The 21951-nt window shown below is 46.1% G+C and overlaps 1 protein-coding gene across 1 annotated transcript in view; it reads left to right on the plus strand.

Annotated features, from left to right (window-relative positions):
- Positions 1 to 14353: 14353 nt before the first annotated feature.
- Positions 14354 to 21951, plus strand: part of Abhd2 (abhydrolase domain containing 2, acylglycerol lipase) — a 112710-nt gene continuing 105112 nt past the window's right edge. Inside the window, exon 1 of the mRNA XM_045145076.1 lies at positions 14354 to 14486. The gene's annotated coding sequence lies outside the window, so the exon portion shown is untranslated. The remainder of the gene's footprint in view (positions 14487 to 21951) is intronic.

Below are 21951 nucleotides of genomic sequence, written 5' to 3' on the forward strand. Positions count from 1 at the left end.
TGTTTCTTCCTGAACTCTGTGGAAATCAAATCAACAAGTTTCTTTTGTGACTGGCTTCTTGGACTCAGCATTTGATCCATGTTGTACTGATTACAACAATGGCCTGTTTATTCTAATGCTGTGTATTAGTGAGTGTATGACCCAATATAATTCATCCAATGAGGCCCAGAGAAGCCAAAAGGTTGGGCCATCCCTACCTGACTGTATTCCCCTGACTATGGATATACCATGATTCATTTGTCCATTCCAGCATTGATGTGCTATCATACCTAGCTAAAGTATCCTTTAACAATTATGTATTTATTAGAGCCATTTTACAGTCACAGGCATGACAAACAGTACTACCACAAGCCTGTTGTCCATGTGGTTTCTGGGGTTCACACTTGAGAAGGCATACTCATGATTGCCTGGATGTTTCCCCCCCCACATTTAAGTATATTAAAAACTGACAAACAAAGCCTGTACAAAAACTATCCCAAGTCACTTAACACTTTGAAACAGTTATCTTGAGAGACATTACCGCCTGGGATACCCGTTTCCCTGTGCCATGGCCACTTCCTCTTGCTCAGCCTCGACCTCTTCCTGTAACAGTTTCCCTCTTCTTAGATTTCACCTTGGGCTCAATGTCCACAAGTAATGTATCCAGAGGTAAGCTGTCTGGTAGAATAAAATATCAAGTGTTATTCCCTCAGATACTTAATGTTTCCCGCCTCACAGGTTCTGTTCAGCAGGATCATTTGCACAGCTTTAAGGTGTGTGTGCAGACTGACATCTGCACCTGTGATTGTTCCATGGACCTGTGTTCCATTCTTGTTTCAATGGTTACAGTGTCATGACTCAACTTCAAAACCCTCATGAGCTTCATCCTAGCGGGGCCGCCCCCCTTTTGTTCTGATGTACACAGAACGATACCCCTGCAGACTGACAGACTAGGAGATTTTCTTGTTTGTTTGTTTTTAGTTTTTCAAGGTAGGGTGTCACTCTAGCTCAGGCTGACCTGGAATTCATATGTAGTCTCAGGGTGGCCTTGAACTCACAGGGAGCCTCCTACCTCTGCCTCCCAAGTACTGGGATTAAAGGTGTGTGCCACCATGCCTAGCCTGCACAAGGATTTTTTAATTTTTTATTTATTTAAGAGAAAGTAAAAGCTGAAGGGATGGCTTAGCAGTTAAGGCATTTGCCTGCAAAGCCAAAGGACCCAGGTTCGATTCCCCAGGACCCACGTTAGCCAGATGCACAATGGGGCACATGCATCTGGGGTTCGTTTACAGTGGGTGGAGGCTCTGGTGCTCCCATTCTCTCTTTATCTCTATCTTTTTCTCTATCTGTCAAATAAATAAATATGAAATATTAAAAAAGACACAATGCCAAAGAAAAGCTTGTCAAATTTATTTTTTAAAAAAGAGAAAGTAAAGTAGAGAAAGAGACAGAGAAAGAAAGGGAAGGAATGAGGGAGAATGGATATGCCAGGACCTCTAGCCACTGCAAACAAACTCCAGACAATATACCACCTTATGCATCTGGCTTTAAGTGGGTACTGGCAAATTGAACTTGGGTCCTTAGGCTTTGCAGGCAAGTGCCTTAACCACTGAGCAATCTCTCCAGCTTGCCTGGATTTCTCTACATGTGTATGTTAGTGTATGCATGTGGGGGTGCATATGTGTGTGTGCATATGGAGGCCAGAGATCAACACCTGGTGTCTTTTTCAATTGCTTGCCACCTTACTTATTGAGACAGGGTCTCTTACTGAACCTAGATACAGCTAGTCTTCCCAGCCTGTTTGCCCTGGGCTTTCACCTGTCTCCACCTTCCAGCTCTGGGATTGTGGTGGTGTGCTGGCACACCCAGTATGTACGTGGGTGCTAGAGTTCTGAAGTCACACTTGCATGGCGATCATTTTGGTGACTGAGACATTTCCCTATCTCCAATTGCCTGGATTTTAATCTTTATTTTATTACATAGCACTTGTGTAACCTTAGACATATTATTTCTACTATCTGGCCTCAATTTCTTTGTAAAGTATTCTTTTGGGGGGGGCAGGTTTTCAAGGTAGAGTCTCACTCTAGCTCAGGCTGACCTGGAATTCACTATGTAGTCTCAGGGTGGCCTCGAACTCTTGGTGATCCTCCTACCTCTGCCTCCTGAGTGCTAGGATTAAAGGCATGTGCTATCATACCCAGCTAAAGTATCCTTTAAAAATTATTTATCTATTTATTTATTTGAAAGTGAGTAAAAGAAAGAAGCAGAGTGAGATAAAGAGACAGAGAGAAAAAAAAATGGGAATGACAGGGCCTCTAACCACTGCAAAGGAACTCCAGACTCATACACCACTTTGTGCATCTGGCTTTATGTGGGTACTAGGGAATCAAACCTGGTTTCTTAGGCTTCACAGGCAAGTGCCTTAACCACTTAGCCATCTCTCCAGCCCTGGTCTTTTCCTTTATGTGAGAAAGCAAGAGTGAGAGAGAGAGAGTGAAAGTGAGAGGGTGAGCTGGAGTGTACCAGGGCCTCCAGCCACTGCAATCGAACTCCAACCATGTGCACCACCTAGTGTGCATATGTGACCTCACACGCTTGTGTCACGGTGTGTGTGGCTTATGTGGGACCTTGAGAGTTGAACATGAGTCCTTAGGCTTCCCATTCAAATGTCTTAACTGCTGAGCCATCTCTCCAGCCCTGGCCTCAGTTTCTTGATCTGTAAAGTGAGGGCAGTCATATTCACCCTGCAGAGTTACAAGGATCATGTAAAGCTCTTAGAAAGCTTTTATACGTTCTAGCAGTTATCTCACCTTTCTTGTGGTAACTCCTTCATTGCTTTTTTTCTTCCTGCTTCCCACACTGTCCACTCCTTCAAGATCAAGGTAAACTGATTTGTTTTTTTCTAAAACTCATCTACTGCCATGTCTTGTGCTGTTTAATATGCAGACAACTTCTCAAAGTATCACATTAAGAAGTATGATTCCAAATCTTTTTTAAAATATTTTTTTATTTTATTTATTTATTTAAAAGAGAGAATGGCACGCCAGGGCCTCTAGCCACTGCAAACAAACTCCTGACATATGTAACACCTTGTACATCTGGCTACATGCGTGGTCCTTAGGCTTTACAGGCAAGTGCCTTAACTTCTAAGCCATCCCTCTAGCCCTGATTCCAAGTATTTTATCTACAAAACTTGGCCTCTTCTAAACCTGGCCAAATCTAGTCTATTGGCTCTTTCACCATTTTGGGTGGGGGGGGCTCAAGGTCTTCTTGTTTATTAACAACTTCCATGATTGTAAACAATATTGGTGGGGGGGGTGTTTTTGAAATAGGTCTCCTTATATAGCACTGCCTGACCTGGAACTCTCTATGCTGACTAGACTAGGCTTGAATTTTTGGTGATCCTCCTGCCTCTGCCTCCCAAGTGCCAGAATTATAGTTGTGTGCCACCACAAACAGCCTCCATTTTGTTTGAGTGTTACTGTAATCTCAACAGCTCTGAATTAGATTAAAGATTATGTGTTGCTATTATTTTGTTTTGTTTTGTTTTTGAGGTAGTGTCTCACTCTAGCCCAGGCTGACCTGGAACTCTGTAGTCCCAGGCTGGCCTTGAGCTCATAGCAATCCTCCTTCCTCTGCCTCTTAAGTGCTGGAATTAAAGACATGCACCACCACACCCAACTAGATGGGATTGTTTCCTTCCTTGGAAGTAGCTTGGAATCCTCCCTGACCCTTCCTTTTCCCTTGTATTCCATATTTAACCTGTGGGGAAATCTTGATGAACCTATCTGTGCTTACATCATTTTCCTTTTATTAAATTTTTTGTCATTTATTTATTTATTTATTTGAGAGTGAGAGTGCGAGAGAGAGAGACAGACAGAGAGAGAGAATGGGCATACCAGGGCCTCCAGCCACTGCAAATGAACTCCAGATGCACGAGCCACCTTGTGCATCTGGCTTATGTGGGTCCTGAGGCATCAAGCCTCGAACTGGGGTTCTTAGGTTTCACAGGCAAGTGCTTAACCACTAAGCCATCTCTCCAGCCCCCACTTTTTCTTCCGATGTGTGAGATGCTAGGGCTGGGACCCAGGGCCCTTTGTGTGGTAGGCAAACATTGGCCACTGAGCTACTTCCCCAGCCCAAACATCACTCTTGCTTCCAGTTCCTTTTCACTCCCACTGTCTAGTCCAAGCCCCTGTCACTGCCACTTCTCCCACCTGGCTTCAGCCTCTCCACTCACAGGAAGAGTCCTGGAGCTCTTTTCCCATCCCACTCTCTCCCTCCTCCTGCCTGACCATGCTTCTACTAGGTCTGGGACCCTGTAACCCCATCCTGTTAATGATAATTGAGGATACCTCTGGGCTGAGAAGCGGCCCCTGCCTCAGCACATCACCCAAGAAACCCCCCTCCCCCAGCAGTCACCCTTCTTTTTCCATAAAACCCTCTCTGGCTTTTTCATGTTCTTCTTAGCTTTCCTGTTCCCTGGTGCATGCACCTGCTCTTTCTCTTCCCTCTTTCCTTTTTCCTTCCCTAATTTCCCTTTCCCTCTCTGTCTCTCTTTCTCTCTTTTTCCCTCTTCTTTCCCTTCTCTCTCTCATTGGTTACAATCAAGTCTTTTGTTTTTATTTATTTACAATCAAGTCTTTTATTTTTATTTATTTATTTATTTGAGAGTAACAGACAGAGAAAGAGGCAAAAAGAGAGTGACAATGGACACATCAAGGCCTCCAGCCACTACATACAAACTCCAGATGCATGTGCCACCTTGGCTTACATGGGTACTGGAGATTTGTGCCTCAATTGGGATCCTTGGGCTTCACAGGCAAGCACTTAACCACTAAGCCATCTGTCCAGCCCTACAATCAAGTATTAAGTTCAAAAACCTTTTGGTCTTGATGCTTCAAGGCAGGGCCACAGGGCACACGACTTCTGGAATGGTGGCTGAAGGAACTCCATGAACTCTCTCCCTGGAAAAGTACCTGTGACTAGAAAAAATTGTTTACAAATCGAAACCCCATCTAAGCCTCGGAAAATTGTCCTAAGCGTATACAGTGGATTAGTATACTTTTATGTAAGAGAATCTACTAAACCTCAGAAAGTACAGTGAGAGTCCATGACACTGAGCCACAAACCACTTCCTCCTTCCCAGTCAAGCCCAGGCAGGTGAGGTCGAGAACACAGGTATGTCCCCGGGAGGAGCAAACTGCCCTCCAGCTGCCTGTTGCAAAAGCTCTACCACAGGCAGCACTGGCTGAGAGATCTGAGTCTCACTTCCTACACTTTCCTTCCATACATAGACAGAAGCTCTATCCCAGCCAGGGCATGTGGAGGATGCTGGAGCCATAGTCACTCTGGGCCCGGCTTGTTCATGGGGCAAAGACTATGCTGGGAGAGGCAAGTCAAGAAGACCAAAGGTTACTACGCTGCGCAAGGCCCTGCTCATAAAACAGGTCTGTCACTGAGATAAACGGAGAACCCCCCTACACACAGACACATGCACCCAAGTTTCCCAAGCTCCAGAGCAGTGATTTTGCTGAAAAAGAGGATGAAAACCATAAGGACTGAACTTTCCGCAGCTCTCACCAAGCAACAATATGTGGGGAGGTTCAAACGTAAGGATGCTTTCAAACATAAGAGAGATTTTGTCAGTAAACAATTAAGAGAACCCTGAGAGCTCCATTGGAATAAAGCTAGGGGCTTAGGGGCTGGGGCTGAAGCTCCGTGATAGGGGGCTTGCCTAGGATGTGTGAGGCCCTGAGTTCTATTTCCAGAACTGCAAAAAAAAAAAACAAACTTGCTAGGTGTGTGTGGTGGTGCACGCCTTTAATCCCAGCACTCAGGAGGCAGAGGTAGGAGAATCACCATGAGTTTGAGGCTACCCTGAGACTCCATAGTGCGTTCCAAGCCGGCCTGAGCTAGAGTGAGACCCTACCTCAAAAAACCAGCAGCAAAAAATGAGAGATCTTGTCTCAAACAAGGTGGAAGGCAAGGCCCAACACTTCAGACGTGTCTTTTGACCTGCACATGTACACACCATGACTGCACATACCACACACACACATATCCCAAAATAGAAAGAAAAAAAAAAAAACAGGCTAAAAGTGCATCAGAGAAAACTAGGTAGATAGAGTCAATCAAGAGTCCCTTATAAAGTGGGAATAAGCCTCAAAACTTACCTGCAAAACTGAGCCTACAAAAGGGGCCAAACTGATTGAGCAAGACTGGAACAATTTACATCCCCCAGCACATTGTCAAACCCAACAGAGCAATCAGCAGCGGGGGATAACAGATGGATCTGGATATTCATCGGGACAACGATTTAGCAGAAAGGTCAAGTAGAGAGGCGAACTGCCTTTTAAGACCGGTGGGAGATGGCTCCTTATTCATATAGTTACAAACCTGTAATCCCAAGAATCAGAAGCTGAGGCAGGAGGATCATGTTGGAGGCCCTCTCGGGATACAGAGGCAAATTCCAGGCCAGCTTGAGCTATAATGAGACTTTGTCTGAAAACAAACAACATGGAGAGAGGGACCAGGTGTGGTGGTTCATGCCTACTGACCCAGATTCAATTCCCCAGTACTCATACAAAGCCAGATGAACAACATGGAGCATGTGTTTGGAGTTCCTTTGCAACAGCAAGACACCCTGGTCTGCCCATGCATGCATTCTCTCTATGTATGCTCGCAAATACAATTCTTTTTAAGTTAAAAAAAAATCAGGGCTGGAGAGGTGGTTCAACAGTCAAGGTGCTTGCCTAATGGCTGGAGTTTGATTCCCCAGTACCCCATGTAAAGCCAGATACACGAAGTGGTGGCATGTGTCTGGAGTTCATTTGCAGCAGCTGGAGGTCTTGGCACCCTCTCTCTCTCTCTCGGTCCTTGCAAATGAAAATAAATAAATATTTTTTAAAAATTAAAGCTGCAGCTGGTTATGGTGATGCAATTCTGTAATCCCAGCACTTCAAGTTTGAGGCAGAAAGATCAACAGGTCAAAGCTAACCTCTGTTACATAGCAAGTCAGAAGGTAGCCTCAGCTACAGGAGACCCCTAAAAACAAAACAAATATAAAGTAAATCCAGAGCTGGAGAGATGGCTTAGCAGTTAAGGAGCTTGTCTGCAAAGCCAAAGGACCCAGTCCTGATTTCCCAGTACCCACGTAAGCCAAAATGCACAAGGCGGTGCAAGTGTCTAGAGTTTGTTTACAGTTGCTAGAGGCCCTGGCATGCTCATTCTCTCTCTCTCTTTCCCCCTCTTTCTCTTCTTGTCTCTCTCTCAAATAAATATATAAATGTTTAAAGCAAAGCTAAAAGCTGGGCAGAGTGGTGTATAACGAGTCATTCTAGCACTGAAGAGGCTGAGGCAGAAGGATCAAGTTTGACTCCAGCCCGGGCTACATAGCAAGACTCTGTCTTTAAAAAAGTATTTAAGTAAAACCATTAAATTATAAGTAAGTTATAGAGGAATGGATACAGAGGTAGAGCCAAAATTATGAAGGTGGTCTGCAGATGCCCCGGGATTTAAGAAGCATGCTTTGTAGAGTGCCAGTGGCTGAGGAATGAAGTTCTGACACAAGCAGTTACATGGATGATCCTTGAGGATGTCACAGTAGCTCAGGGGAAGGCATTCTCTGGCCCATGCCACTGGGCCCATCTAGGCATCTCTCCTAAGCATTCTCCACTCTGACCCTTCTCTGGACAAACGGTCTTGGATTCTCCCGCCTAGAGGCTTCTGTTCTCGTTGCCCTCACAACCCGAAATGTGACCCACTTCAGCTTATAGGCCTGCAAGGACCAGGTCAAATCTCCAAAGAAATGGTTTATCCCTCTGAATAGAGATTGATGACTCCAATTATGCAGTATTACTTATTGCTCATTTCCCCTTTGTCCCACTTCCCCACCTAGACAGGAATGGGACTTTGCTTGTAGTGCTGTCATCTCCCTAGTACGAAATTTCCGGCTCAGTAACTGTCTTGCTAACTTAACTATATGATCAAACCACAGGAGGGTCTCTGAAAGGATACAAACAGCTTTAAAATCGCTCCAGAACATGAATTTGGGCTGGAAAAGGTTTGTGAGACACTATTTAATGGCTAGGTTTTATTGACACCTTTGGAATTAATAGCAGGTAGAAGTCAATTTTTATGGCTGTAATTAAAAATGACACCAAGAAGAGGAATGAATAGTGACTAAGACATCAATCACCTGTCTGGCACTTTGAATTTATCTGATTATAAGTCTGGAACATCTTTATGGATGGGTGTGCATACACGTGTGTTTCATGACCATTTTGATGCAGAGTCCTCCATCATATGTATCATTCAAGCTGGGACCATTTAAGAGTCACCTCAGCTGGAAAAAATATTTTCCAAGACTGTCCATTTCATGATCTTATTATGAGCAATTTCACATATAAGTTCAAGAAAGCAACCTTAACCAAACACATGGTTATTTCCCCATCACTGTTTTGAATGGCCAGTGGGAAGTTTTTTCCAATAACAGAAGGAGCCAGCTCCTTGAATTTCATCCTGCTTGTCCTCTTTGGGCCTTAGAACTTCCAAATAAACAATCTCCATGATCAGTGGGAAGCTGGCCAGGAAGCACAGGACATTCTGTACCTGGATTGCCCATAAACAGCACTGGGGGTGACAAGAAAGTGACAATATTGGATTCCTCAGTCTGAATCAGGTGGTCAGGGGAATTCGGATCGACATCCAGGCTGCAGCTTTAGTAACATTCTCTCAGCCTCAGCCTCACCCATTGCCCTCACAGTGATTATGTTGATGAGGTCTAATCCCCAAAACCCTCACTCAATCCTCTGAACCCCCTTTAGGAAGGATAATCCAAAGGAAAAGAAGTGGGCGTGGTGGCAGTCGCCTGTCCGTCCCAGCGTTTAGGAGGCTGAGGCAAGAGGACCATGAATTTGTGGCCAATTTGAGCTACTCACATTTATTTATTTATTTATTTATTTATTGACTAGTTAGATTTTTGTCTCAACTAAAAACCAAATAAGAGGCTGGGGAAATGCCTCAGCAAGTAAGAACACTTGATGTGCAAGCATGAGGGCCCAGTTTGCCCTGAGTTTGATCCCCAACACCCACATAAATGGCTGGGTATCACCACACAGGCCTGTAACCCAGTCCTGAGAGGAGCAGAATCTGCAGAATTTTGGGGGCTGGCTATTCAGGTCTGGGTTCATTGACAGACTCTGTCTAAGGAAACACACAGATGAGAGATAGGGGAGGACACCTGACATTCTCTCCTGACCACCACACGCATGCATAAGGGGTGCATACACACACACGTGCATACACCACATACTCACCACATGACATGTACTACACATAAGAAAAAACCTTAATAATGTTATATATACATACATGTGTTTGCATATTTGTGCATGTATATGCATACATGTACATATTTATGTGCTCTTGTGATTCCAGCTGCTAAGGGAAAGAAAAACTTAGAAAAAAGTGAGTTAGACCTTGGAGAAAGGCTCTTAAATGGGTTCCTCTCGTTAACTAAGAGATTGGCATTTGGCAGGCGGTGTTTGAGGACTGTGCATCTATGAATTCATTTGCCAGTGACAGAATCCCAGGAGGGAAGCAGATTCAGCCACCTCCATTTCTACAAAGGAGAGCATGCCACAGCGCTACGCTTCCCCAAGGCCACAAAGCTAGGGAAGGCCGCAGCAGTACTCCAGGCCCAGAAGCAGAGGTTCCAGAGCCGGTGGTTACTCAGCCTCTCCCTGAGGATCCGGAATGGCTGACAAGCCGAGGAAATTGCTGGGCTTGCCCAGCGAGAACGAGAAGCGCACCTTCTCCACCCTGACCAAGGCTCCCAGCGTACCTTGAGGACTTTAACAGGTGAAATCCTAAGAAGGCTCTACTGAGTTAGAGCCTCCTCCAAGGCAGTAAAGTTCCAGAGCTCCAGCTGACCCAGAATGGGACCAGGCATGCTCTGTCTCCCCGTACCCATCATACAAAGATTCTGTCCTGCTTTTTAAAATGCATGTCTGGATGTGTGTGTACGCATGTGCAAGTGCACATGCGTGTGTGTGCATGTGCACACACGTGGAAGCTAGAAATCAATGTTGGGTATCTTCTTCAATCTCTCTTCCATATTATTTTTGGATAGATTCATTGAATCTGGAACTCACCAACTCAGCCAAGCCGGCCAGCAAGCTGCAGATGTCCCTCTGCTTCCACGTCCCCAGAGCTGGGATTATAGGCATGCTGGGCTTTTTACATGGGCTCTGGGGGTATGAATTCATGTTCTTGCCATGTAAGCCCTTTACCAACTGAGACATCTCCCATCCTCATCTTAGCTTGTTTTTGTTTTTGTTTTTAATGTGAAAGAGTGAGAGTGAGAGAGAGAGAGAATTGGTGTGCCAGGGTCTCCAGCTACTGCAATGGAACTCCAGAAGCCGTGTGCCATCTTGTGCCCCATCTTGGGTATATGTGTGACCATGAGTGCCTGCCTCACCTGTGCAACTGGCTTATGTGGGATCTGAAGAGTCAAACATGGGTCCTCAGGCTTCACAAGCGTCTTAACCGCTAAGCCATCTCTTCAGGCCATAGCTTTTTTTTTTTTTTTAATTTAATTTTTTTTTTTTTTGAGGTGGTGTCTCACTCTAGCCCAGGCTAGCTTCAGACTCATGGTGATCCTCTCACCTTAGCCTCTTGAGTGCTGGGATTATAGGCTTGAACCACCATGTCCAGCTCTCCCATCCTCTTAAAATTTTTATTTTATTTTATTTTATTTATTTTAGATAGTCTCATGTCTCCCAGATTGGCCTCAAATTCACTATGTGGCCAAGGATGACCTTGAATTTCTGATCCTCCTGTTTCCACCTCTAGAGTTCTGAGATCATAGGTGTGTGCCAACATTCCCAGTTCATGTGGTAGTGAGAATCAAATCTAGGGTTTTATGTATGCTAGGCAAGCATGTTATCAACTAAACTATATCCCCAGCCTACTTCTGCTTTATTTAAAATATATTTTTTATTTTTATTTATTTATTTATTTGACAGAGAAAGAGGGAGGGAGAGAGAGAGAGAGGGGGAGAGAGAGAATGGGCATGCCAGGGCTTCCAGCCACTACAAATGAACTCCAGACACGTGCGCCCCCTATGCATCTGGCTAACGTGGGTCCTGGGGCGTCAAGTTTTGAACTGGGGTCCTTAGGCTTCACAGGCAAGCACTTAACCACTAAGCCATTTCTCCAGCCCATACTTCTGCTTTTTTTAAAAAATATTTTATTTATTTGAAAGAGAGGGATTCAGAGAGTATAGGCACACCAGGGCCTCTGGCCACTGCAAACAAACTCTAGATGCATGCACCACCTTGTGCATCTGGCTTATATGGGTCTCGGGGAATTGAATCTGGGTCCTTTGGCTTCACAGGCAAGTGCCCCAATATCTAAGCCATCTCCCCAGCCCCATTCCTGCTTTTTGAAATCTGCATTACTGTTTCATTCTAGTATCTGTCACATGCCAAAGCTCACCAAGTCCTCAATCCCTGTAGGCTACTAAACTTAAAGGCAAAAGCAAGGCTATTCTGCCTCCTAAATGATCTCCCACAGAAATGCTTTGTAGAATGAAATAATATGATTAAACAGAATATGGAAAGAGCTCTGGCAGAAGGGAGGAAACGGAAACCAGAGATAAATAAGAACAGTGCTGGGAGCTGGAAAATTATAATGGATCATTCTTTAAGCCACCAAACCACAAAGGAGATGTGTACATCCTGTCATGCTCCCTCCTTTGCCTGGGCTCAGTCTGCACCTCTTTTTGAGACTCAGTGACACACCATGCTTGAGAATCCCTAAACTGGACAGATATGTCTTTTTCTAGAAGTTTGGGCAGATCCTAGGTTCCTGAGGCCAGAGGAAAAGTCCACTTGTTTAGCAATGGTGAGCTGTTTGCAGCTCACCGCAAACAGCTGCTTTTTGTGGCTAGGATTCAAGCTGGAGAACTCATCTTGGATCTCAGCAGCCATCGCAAGCATTTCAGATGTATGATGATGGCTCAGCCTCCGCAGTAAACACAGGCAGGAGGAGACCAGCATTAGCACATGTATAGCCATGTGTGTGGCCACCAACCAGCTCTATTTAAAAAACTGAAACAGAAAAACTGTGGATCAGAACCAAGTGTGCACACCCACACACATGCATACACTCCTGCACAATATAACACCCCTGGCTGGCAGTGAATCTATTTTTAAGTGATCACTTTTAAATCTATTTTAATTTACAAGTCATGTACGTGTTTATGGCATACTGCATGATGTTTTGATATATGTTTACTAGTAAAAATGACTAAACCAAGCTGATTAACATACACATTTCCTCACATACTTATCTCCTTTCTGGAAGTCTGATCTGCTTCAACAGGAAGAGTTAGGATTATGAGGAAAGGTGTCCCTTACTAAAACCCTTTGCTACTAAAACCTGAAGTTTTCTTTCTCAAGATGGAAGAGAATATAGAGAAATAAGCAGTTGGATGAGGCTTTGTTGAAGTTATATGACAACTGCATGAAAAACCCAGCAATGGCAAATACATTTTTTTCCTCCTTCATCCTGACATCCCATGGGCATGGATTCTTCCAGAGGTCTAAGGCTCTACTCAGTGAAAAGAGACTATTTCTGGGCTGGAGAGATGGCTTAGTGATTAAAGTGCTTGCCTTAGGCAGAGCCTAATGGTCCATGTTTGACTCTCTAGATCACACCTAAGCCAGGTGCACAAAGGTGAGGCAAGTGCAAGGTCACACATGTCCTCCAGGTGGCAGAAGCATCTGGAGTTAGATCTCAGTAGCTGAGGCCCTGGTGTGCCAATTCTCCCTCTCTCTCTCTAAAATAAAAGGAAATAAAAAAAGAGACTACTTTTGTCCATAGTCTGCATTGTCCCACACCTTCAGACTGGGAAATGAGTTTACAGAGTGTCCCACAGATAGTTCACATACTGATTCTGGTCCAGCACTGACCAGCCTTCAAAGGCTGTTATGTGCTCACATTCCTTTATTATTGCTATATATTTTTTAATACTCTTATTTATTTATTTATTTGCAAGAAGAGAGATATAAGAGAGACAGACAGAATAAATGGGCATGCCAGGGCCTTCAGCAGCTGCAAATGAACTCCAGAATGCATGCACCACTTTGTGCATCTGGCTTTACATGGGTACTGGGGTTAAGCCATCTCTCTAGCCCATTATTATTTGAGACAAGGTCTCACTGTAGTCCAGGCGGAACTCAGACTTGTAGTAATCCTCCCGCCTCTACCTACTACCAGGATGACAGGCATGAGCCATCACTCTCCAGCTTCTGCGCCCTCCTTGAGCCAGCCCATATTGCCTTGTCACAATCCTGAGATGGTGGAGGAAAATGTAGTGTGGCTTCAAAACTGGTGTTTCTCCTCTGGCAAGTGCCTCCTCCATTTTATCTCCTGTCCACTTTTGCAGACCCCTCTGTACCTTCAGTGGATGCCCCAGAGGAATTGCATTTCCAGTCACTAGAGCAATCAACATGCCACCACCAGCATAGTCTCCAGGCTCATAGGATTTTAGTAGCAGGCCTAATTGGATGGATGGAGGGAATGAGTGGGTGGATGTCTGTGGAATGGCCAGGCGCTGTTCACCTTACCTTCTCATCAGTTACCAATGCCACCCCCACTTGCCAAATGAAATCTTCGAGAATGCCGAAAGGTTACTGGCCCAAGGCCACACCATCAGTACACCCTTGATTCTACATTCTTGAAGCCTCCAAACCGGCAAGGCTAGGTGAAGAGTTGAAAGAGCAACAGGACAATAACTAAATCTCTAAGGTCCTGCATGTCCACCCCATTCACCCCCTTCTCTAGATTTCACAACCCACGCCCTGAACTATATAGGTGAGTCGGTTCTTCCGTCTGGACCCACCACCACCCCGCAGCAGAGCTGTCAGCTGACCTATCTACCCTGTTCCGCCCCAGAGGGACACCTTATTTTAACCCAGCCCTACCACCAAGCTGGCAAGTCACAATAGCCACTCTCTTTGCTGCCTGCCTGCTGGATCCAACCTCAACCACCACCCACCCTGTAGACCTGCTTCCCCTCCCCACCCTCATCCCGCCCCCTCTGGGGCGGGTCTTATTCCATAGCGACTAGGCTCACAGGCCGAAGGCGTCAAAAGTAGCCAATTATCGAAGGGCTCTCTGTTTAGGAGTCCCCGCCTCCACTCTGACAGGCAGCTTTACTGACCAATGGAATGCCGAACAGGTGCCACCAGCGAGCCGAACAAATAAGAGTAGCAGCTGAGCTAGCCAATGAGCAGTTGGGTTCCTGCGGCCGGGGGCGTGGCAGAGGCGGTCGTCAGGGGCGTGGCGGCAGTTGCCTGGGCGGGGCCGGTAGCGGCGGGAGCTGCGCTGGCCAGGGGTTCCGGCGGTATATCCAGGAGCGCTGCCGGCAGCGGCGGAGGGAGCTGTGGGAGCCGGACTGTGGGCGAGTCTAGGCTGTTGGAGTTCACCGCGCGCAGGTAAAACCACTGCGGGGTAAGCTCCGTGCTGTCCGGGCATCGCGCCCTGGGGGCTTCGGGCCAAGGCCCCGAGGCCCGCGGTCACCCCCGGCGTGATCCGGACCACTGCGCCCCCGGATCCTGGGCGGGGGCCCGTCACCTGGCGCTGTGTGTGTGGGTGTCCCGAAGTCCAGCTTGCCCTGTGGCGGATGCAGACTGAACCATGTGGAGGGGAGGGGGATACGCCTTCCTGAGGGTCCTTTGTCCTCTTCTGCTCGAGGAACCGAGGTTGGGGACCACCCTGATCGCGGCCTCCCGGCTGCCATTCCCCGTCCCCTCCATGGATGCGTACTCTTGGGGGTCTCTGGGACCTGGGGAGGAATCTGCCGGGTGAGGCTTGAAGGTCCTGGATGCTGCAAACCCGGAAGAAGAGGAGAGCAAAGGGACCGGGCTTTACAGCCCCGTATTTCCATGGGCCTTCGCGTTTTGGGGTCCAGTTGTTCACCCAGGGCTAAAGGGTTTAAAGTTTCAGGGAGGCAGCTTTTGACCCACTTGGAGACACACTTTATTGCGCTCACGGGCAACTGTTCTAGGTGCTTCGTGGGTTTTCCCCACAGCGAGATCTGTCCAGCAGCGTCCGAGGCTGCTTGCCAAATAGAGGCAGCCAGAGCCTCGACCTTGGAAGTGTCCAGGCACAAGCCGGATGACAGCCACCTGTCGGGGATGCTTAGGAAGGAGAGGATTGCATGATTCATCTGTAAGGCCCTTCTCCATTCTCCGATGCACTCTGGGTGACGTTTAATGTCTAGATGGGAAAGAATACTCACGGGAGTCCACCAGGTTCCAAGTGGGTGTTGAAGTCACCCAGAATGAATTTCGAGGTGTGGGTGTGAGCAAAGGAAATGGATTATACGGGAAGACAAATAAACCACGAGGTTTATGTTACCACTGTTAAACTCCTTAACGTGAACTACAGGGCATTAGTCTTTCTGGTTCCTCTATTTTGGTCGTTTCATCTCCAGCTTGTCAGTTTCACCTGGACCAAAGACAGGTTCCAAGAACAGGCTCAGAAGAGATTTCGGCTTTGGCAGGGTCAACATGATCTGTGCCTAGAGCTTTTCAGGGGCCATTTGGTTACAACCACATTAAAGAGAGTGCAGAATAGAAGCCATCCATTATCCCCTTTCACTACATTCTGTCATTTGTCTGAATAGAGAGGTCATATTCCTCTGAAGGTCAGAACACAGAGAAATAACCTTATGTCAACTTGTTTATTTGAGTAGGAATTAGGCTTTGAGAAATCAGAAAGAATACCAGTCCATACTGCTAATTGTCAGCAAAGACTTAGGGTATTTTTTTCAATTAATTAATTTATTTGCAAGCAGAGAGAGAGAGAAGAGAGAGAATGCACGTGTCGGGGCCTCCAGCCACTGCAAACGAACTTCAGAAACATGAACCACTTTGTGCATCTGGTTTTACATGGGTACTGGGAAATCAAACCTGGGTTGTTAGGCTTTGCAAGCAAACACCTTAACCACTGAGCCATCTCTCCAGTCTGACTTAGGATTTTTTTTTCTGTTGTTGTTCATTTTATTTATTTGTCTGAGAGCGACAGAGAGAGAAAGAGGCAGATAGAGAGAAAGTGGGCACGCCATGGCCTCCTGCCACTGCAACGAACTCCAGACGCGTGCGCCCTCATGTGCATCTGGCTGACATGGATCCTGGGGAATCGAGCCTCGAACCGTGGTCATTAGGCTTCACAGGCAAGCACTCAACTGCTAAGCCATCCATCTCTCCAGCCCTGACTTAGGATATTTTACTTTATTTTAAAATTTTGTTTGTTTATTTGCTTATTTGAGAGCCACAGACAGAGAGAGAAAGAGGCAGATAGAGAGAGAGAGAGAATGGACATGCCAGGGCTTCCAGCCACTGCAAAGGAACTCCAGACACATGAGCCCCCTTGTGCATCTGTCTAATGTGGGTCCTGGGGAATCGAGCCTCGAACCGGGGTCCTTAGGCTTCACAGGCAAGCACTTAACCGCTAAGCTATCTCTCCAGCCCTGACTTAGGATATTTTAAAGCTAGAAATTTAGAGCTCATCTAACTGAGGTGGTCACAAGACTGACTGGTCATCACAGAGCCATGACTAAAGAGTTGATCTCTTGACCTTAGATCTTGCCGAGGCATTACTTGTATCTCACTCCCAGTCTTTAGCGCTCAGTGTTTAAGCTCTAGGGGAGCCCAGAGAGGTTAGAAGCACAGACTTTGGCAGTGAGTGTCTCAGTTCGAATCGTAGCCGGCTTCCTTGTGGGGCAAGTTACTTTACCTGTCTGTGCCTGTGTCCTCACTTTTGGGACAAGAATGACAATGGTACTTTGACTAGGAGATTGTTTTGAGAAGCGCACACTTTTGGAAACATTTAGATCAAAACCTGGCACATGGTAACCACAATAGATTTGCTAAATAGAATGTTCTGTTGCCCTTTAATGTCGCTTCATATCTTCCCATCATTAAACATATTCCAGATTTTATTTTAACATAGATACCTGCAGGGGTTTCTAAGTCACCCTGTGTTTTTTTTCTTTTGTATATTTCTTGTATTCAACCAGATAATTCAGTCTCTCTGATGGTTGTTATTGGCATGTAATTATATTCTCAGACACCAGTCCTTTTTGTCGTCTTTGAAAGAGCAGGAGTAAATCTCTCAAAGTGGTAGACAGTCCCCAAGGTCCCAGTATCCAGTGTCCTTCCAAACATGTATTCCCTCTGCTCAGCCTTCCTCCCAGTTGTCAGAGTGATTCAGCTTGATTATAAATGGATGAACATTTTTAGATTAAGATTTTATGAGCCACTGAATTAAGTGCTTTTCGGAAGTTCGGGGATCGTGTGTCAAATGCACTTAAGCAGGTTCCTTAGTCATTTGAGTCGGGGGAGCGGTAGCAGCAGCGCCAGGCCTGGCCTGGCAGAGACACAAATATATGACAGATTCTTGCTGGCAATGTACTTGCTTTATCTTTTTTTTTTTTTTTTTTTTTTAAAGAGATTGAAATAAACCAGACAGCAAATGCAGCTGTCTCCTCTCATTTTAGCTGAAGAAGTTCCCATTCATCCCTTCTTACTTTCGCTTTCATTTCCATTGTCTCTTAAGCTTTTGATTAAAATCACCTACCATCCTCAGTTTGCCTGCCAAGTCCCTGCTAATGGAAAGATGCCTGTCACCTTTCTCTTCTGTCTTGGTTTTCCTTTTTCTAGGGTGAACCAAGGAGCATCATTCCTTATTGATTGACACTTCGGGTTATGGATTTGGAGATTGGGGCTTTTGTTCTGGCTCTGGTAGCACTCAGATATTTTACAGTAATAGTTTTCTTTGCCATCTTGTTTTCTCCCCATGGCCTTCCAGTGGAAGGCCTGACTTCCTAGTCATCATTATTCTGCCCTTCCCCCCACCCCTTACACCTTTCTCCTGTAGTCTCTGGCACAGCCTGCGCAGTACAGTGGTTCCCACCTCCCTGGCCCACAACTCCTGGAGCATGGTAGCTTAGCACGATCTCTTTGGTCCTGTGGGGGAAAGGGGAAGTCTCTCATTTTTCTTTGTTTGTTTACTTGTTTTTCGTCTCTCTGTGTGTATGTGATATCATTCCTCACCCTCCACTTTGTTTAAGGCAAGGTCTCTTTGTTGTTTGTCCTGTGCTCACCAGGCTAGGTGGCAGCCGGATTCTGATTCTCCTGTCTCTGGCTCCCAGAGACTGTAGGTGTGCTTGGATTAGACACATCTGGCTTTTACAGGAGTAGTGGGGTTCCATGGCGAGCCCTTTATCCACCCAGCCACCTCCCCAGATGTTTCTTCCTTTTTTTCTTTGGTTTTTCTAGGTAGTGTCTCTGCCTCTTTCTCTATTTAAAATCTTTTTCTGTGAAAACCCCTGGCAGTTGAGTAGTTCCAACACAATGGAATGTGGCAGAATTTCTGCCACAAACAACTGCCAGCAACATTTTGTTTTATTTTTAAAATATTTTATTTTTATTTATTTATTTGAGAAAGAGGCACAGAGAGAAAGTGGGCACATTAGGGCATCTAGCTACTTCAAATGAATTCCAGATGCATATGCCACTTTGTGCAGCTGGCTTACGAGGATCCTGGGGAATCAAACCTGGGTCCTTTAGCCTTGTAGGCAGGCACCTTAACTGCTAAGCCATCTTTCTATCCCCCATTTGGTGCGCCAGGGCCTCTTGCCACTGCAAACGAACTCCAGGTGCATGTACCACTTTATGCATATGGCTTTACTTGGGTACTGAGGAATTGAACCCAGGCTGCCAGGCTTTGCAAGCAAGCATCTTTAACCATGAGCCATCTCTCTAGCCCAACATTTTACCTTTTTTTGGATGTAGAGTTTTAGCTCTCTTTAGCCAGTGAAAACTGTAGGTGACGTGGGGCATGGTGTGTAAGTCTTCTTCGTTTCATCCTGGTAAGCTCTCCCAGGAACAAATGCTGAATGTGCAGAAAACTCCGTGATGTGGGCTGCTATTAGGATTTCTCTGCACCTTTTCATGGTCAGGATTTTGGTCTGTGTAGTTGCTACCTTTCTAAAGTGAATAAATGATTTAGGCCATTTTGAAGCCCCTTGCTCCCATTACCTAGTGATAGCATACACATGCTGGGTACTTTACATTATTTCTCTTAAGGGTCTTTTTTGTTCTGAGATAGGGTTTGCTATAGTCCGCGCTGGTCTCAGACTCACTGTGTAGCCACGGATGACCTTGATCTTCTCACGCTTCTGCCTGTACCTCCCAAGTACTGGGACTTGAGGAGTGACGCCCCTATCCCCAGCTCTCTTAAGGATCATCTTTATATTTGCAGACTTATTTCTGTTGGCTTGGTTTCAGGGCATCATGTTTGGGTTTTTAACATTGTCTGTTTATAAAATGGCTGCTGTGCACAGATGAGGAACCCTACTATTATCCCTGAAATGTGTGTTCTGGGCCCAGTTGGTGAAGGCCTTGTTACACACAGACCCTCCCCCCCTTCTTTGAATTTTCCCAATAGTTAAGTAGCAGACAGGTAAAGAGTTGATTAGCGAACTGAGCATTGATAGCCTTGGGTTTCCTGGCTTGTGATTTTCTCTTGTTGTCTTTAAGTGGAGGTTTGTTCAGCAATTTCAGCATCTGGTGTGTGCCAGGAATACAGCTAACCAGGCCAGTAACTGTGTTTGCTTCATTGCAGAAAGACTGTTTTGTTTTAAAAAAAATTTTATTTAAATTTTTAGTGTTTTAAATTTAAATTTGGGGGTCATGTGCAGTCTGTGAGGTGTAAGGAGTGTGTGCATGTTTATGTGTAGAGGTGATCACTGGCGCGTGGAGGCCCAAGGAGATGTCCTTCCTCGCATATCAGGGTATTACTTCCTTGAGACAGTCTCTCTGAATGCAGAGTGTGAGTTTTGGGAGCCCCAGCAGTTCTCTAGTCTCTGTCCCCCATAGGACTGGGGTTATAGATATGTGTGGCCACACCCAGCTATAGATAAGGGTCCTGGACAATTGAATTCAGGCAGCTTCAAGCCCCCTCAGGCTTCATGCTTGCAACAGGCACCGTTCACCTGCTGAGCCAGCTCTTGTCCATTGAGCTATTCCCTCCCCCACTTTTTAATAAGCAAAGTGGGCTGGGCAGGTGGTTCAGCAGGTAGTAAGAGCACTTGCTGCACAAGCATGAGGGCCTGAGACGGCATAATTTGTCCTCAGTCCACTTCCCCAGCACCCACTTCAATATCTAGGTGTGGCCACACTTGACTGTAACCCCAGTCCCATGGGGAGTGCAGACCAGAGAATCTATCTCTGCTGCCCGCTGGTCAGCATTCTAACTAAAACTGGCAGCCCTGGGTTCAATGAGAGGCTTCATCTCAAGGAAACACACAGATGAGTGATAAAGACACCTGACATTCTTCTCTGGTCGCCACACGCATGCACAGAGAATGTGCCTCTGCACACACACTTGCATATTCTACCACCACACCACACATGCTACACACACACACACACACACACACACACACACACACACACACCCCGGGGGCGGGGGATGCAGTGGCTCGTGCCTGTCTTCCCAGCATTTGGAGTTGGAAGGCTGAGGGAGGAGGATTTCCATGAATTAAGGCCAGCCTGAAGCTATAGTATGAGAGAACCTATCTCAAAAATAAATCAATATTTAGTAATGCATTTATATGGTGAGAGAAAAACATTTGAAAGGCACAGAAACTAGGAAGTAAATCCATCTTTGTCCACCCCTGATCCCACCTAGTTCTGCTGCTCAGAGGCAAGCAGCATTATTTATTTCTTCATCTTGCCGAGGTGGGCCATGCATGTCTCATCTTTTTGTATACATCTAGACCCAGTTCATTATGAATATTCCATGCACCCCACCTTTCTTACACAAATGGAAGTGCATTCTATACATGCTATTTAGAACCTTGCCTTTTCACTTCAGTATTTCTTGGCAGTATGAAAAGAGCGTCCACGTCACTCTTTATGAAGCTGACTATTTTAGATCTCCGTCTTCTGTGCCCATGGGCGCTAAGAGGTAGTCTTATTCTGGCAGCAGCTTCGCATGGAGATCTTAAAACATTTTGTCATAGTTTGGGGACAGATATTTTTTCTCAGTATGTCCTGCGACCCTAAGCCTGGAAATAGACCTGTGGACTATTAACAGTCGAGAATGAAGAATGAATTATCAAACCTTGGGCCTTTCACCTTGCCCTCTGGGCATGGCTGGCATGCTGTGCTCTTTGTGTCCAGAGGCATTTCTCAGCCTCACTGTGGATATTTCCAGCACCTCTGTGCTCTGTGCCACAGCACCCACCATGGTCTCACTTTGAGCAGCAGGGAGGAGCCCTGCCCTTCCCTACAGGACTTCCTGTGTGGGGAGCATCATTAAGTGCCACACCCCTTCTTTTCTCTCACCCCAGGAAAAACCAGCTCTGGCACTTGATCCTCCCTACAGCACCTTCCCCAAGCCTGCATAGCATTGTGTGCTTGGGAGTTTTTCTCCCCGGAGTCGCCAGATCACTTTGCCTTGTCCAAGTTCCCATCTGAGCCAAGCTGCGCTAACCAAGGCTCTCGCCCGGTCTGAGGAACTTCCCTTCGCAGGTTCTTCATTCTGGAATTTCCTGTGGCTGCCCTTGCGTTTTAAGTAACCACACTGGGATGAAGAGGGCCTTTTAGTCTTTGTGCTTCCCAGATTGTGCCCGTGGCTCCTTGTTTTTTCTTTGGACGCGCCTCAGCCTTCACTTTGCTTTTATTTACGTCTGAGGCTGATTTAGAGTCACCTTGAAATTGATGTCCAAGGTGTTAGTCAGCCAGTCCCCTCTTGAGTCATTGCTTCCTGGTCTTTGCTGACAGCCTGCCGACTAGATTATCAGTAGCACCACACCCGCCTTATGCACATGAGGAGACAGAGGGGGTGTTAGTTGTCTACTTTTTCTAGTCCCTCTCTGATAAAAGA

Source organism: Jaculus jaculus, chromosome 3 (assembly GCF_020740685.1).
Source record: "Jaculus jaculus isolate mJacJac1 chromosome 3, mJacJac1.mat.Y.cur, whole genome shotgun sequence".
NCBI lineage: Eukaryota > Metazoa > Chordata > Mammalia > Rodentia > Dipodidae > Jaculus > Jaculus jaculus.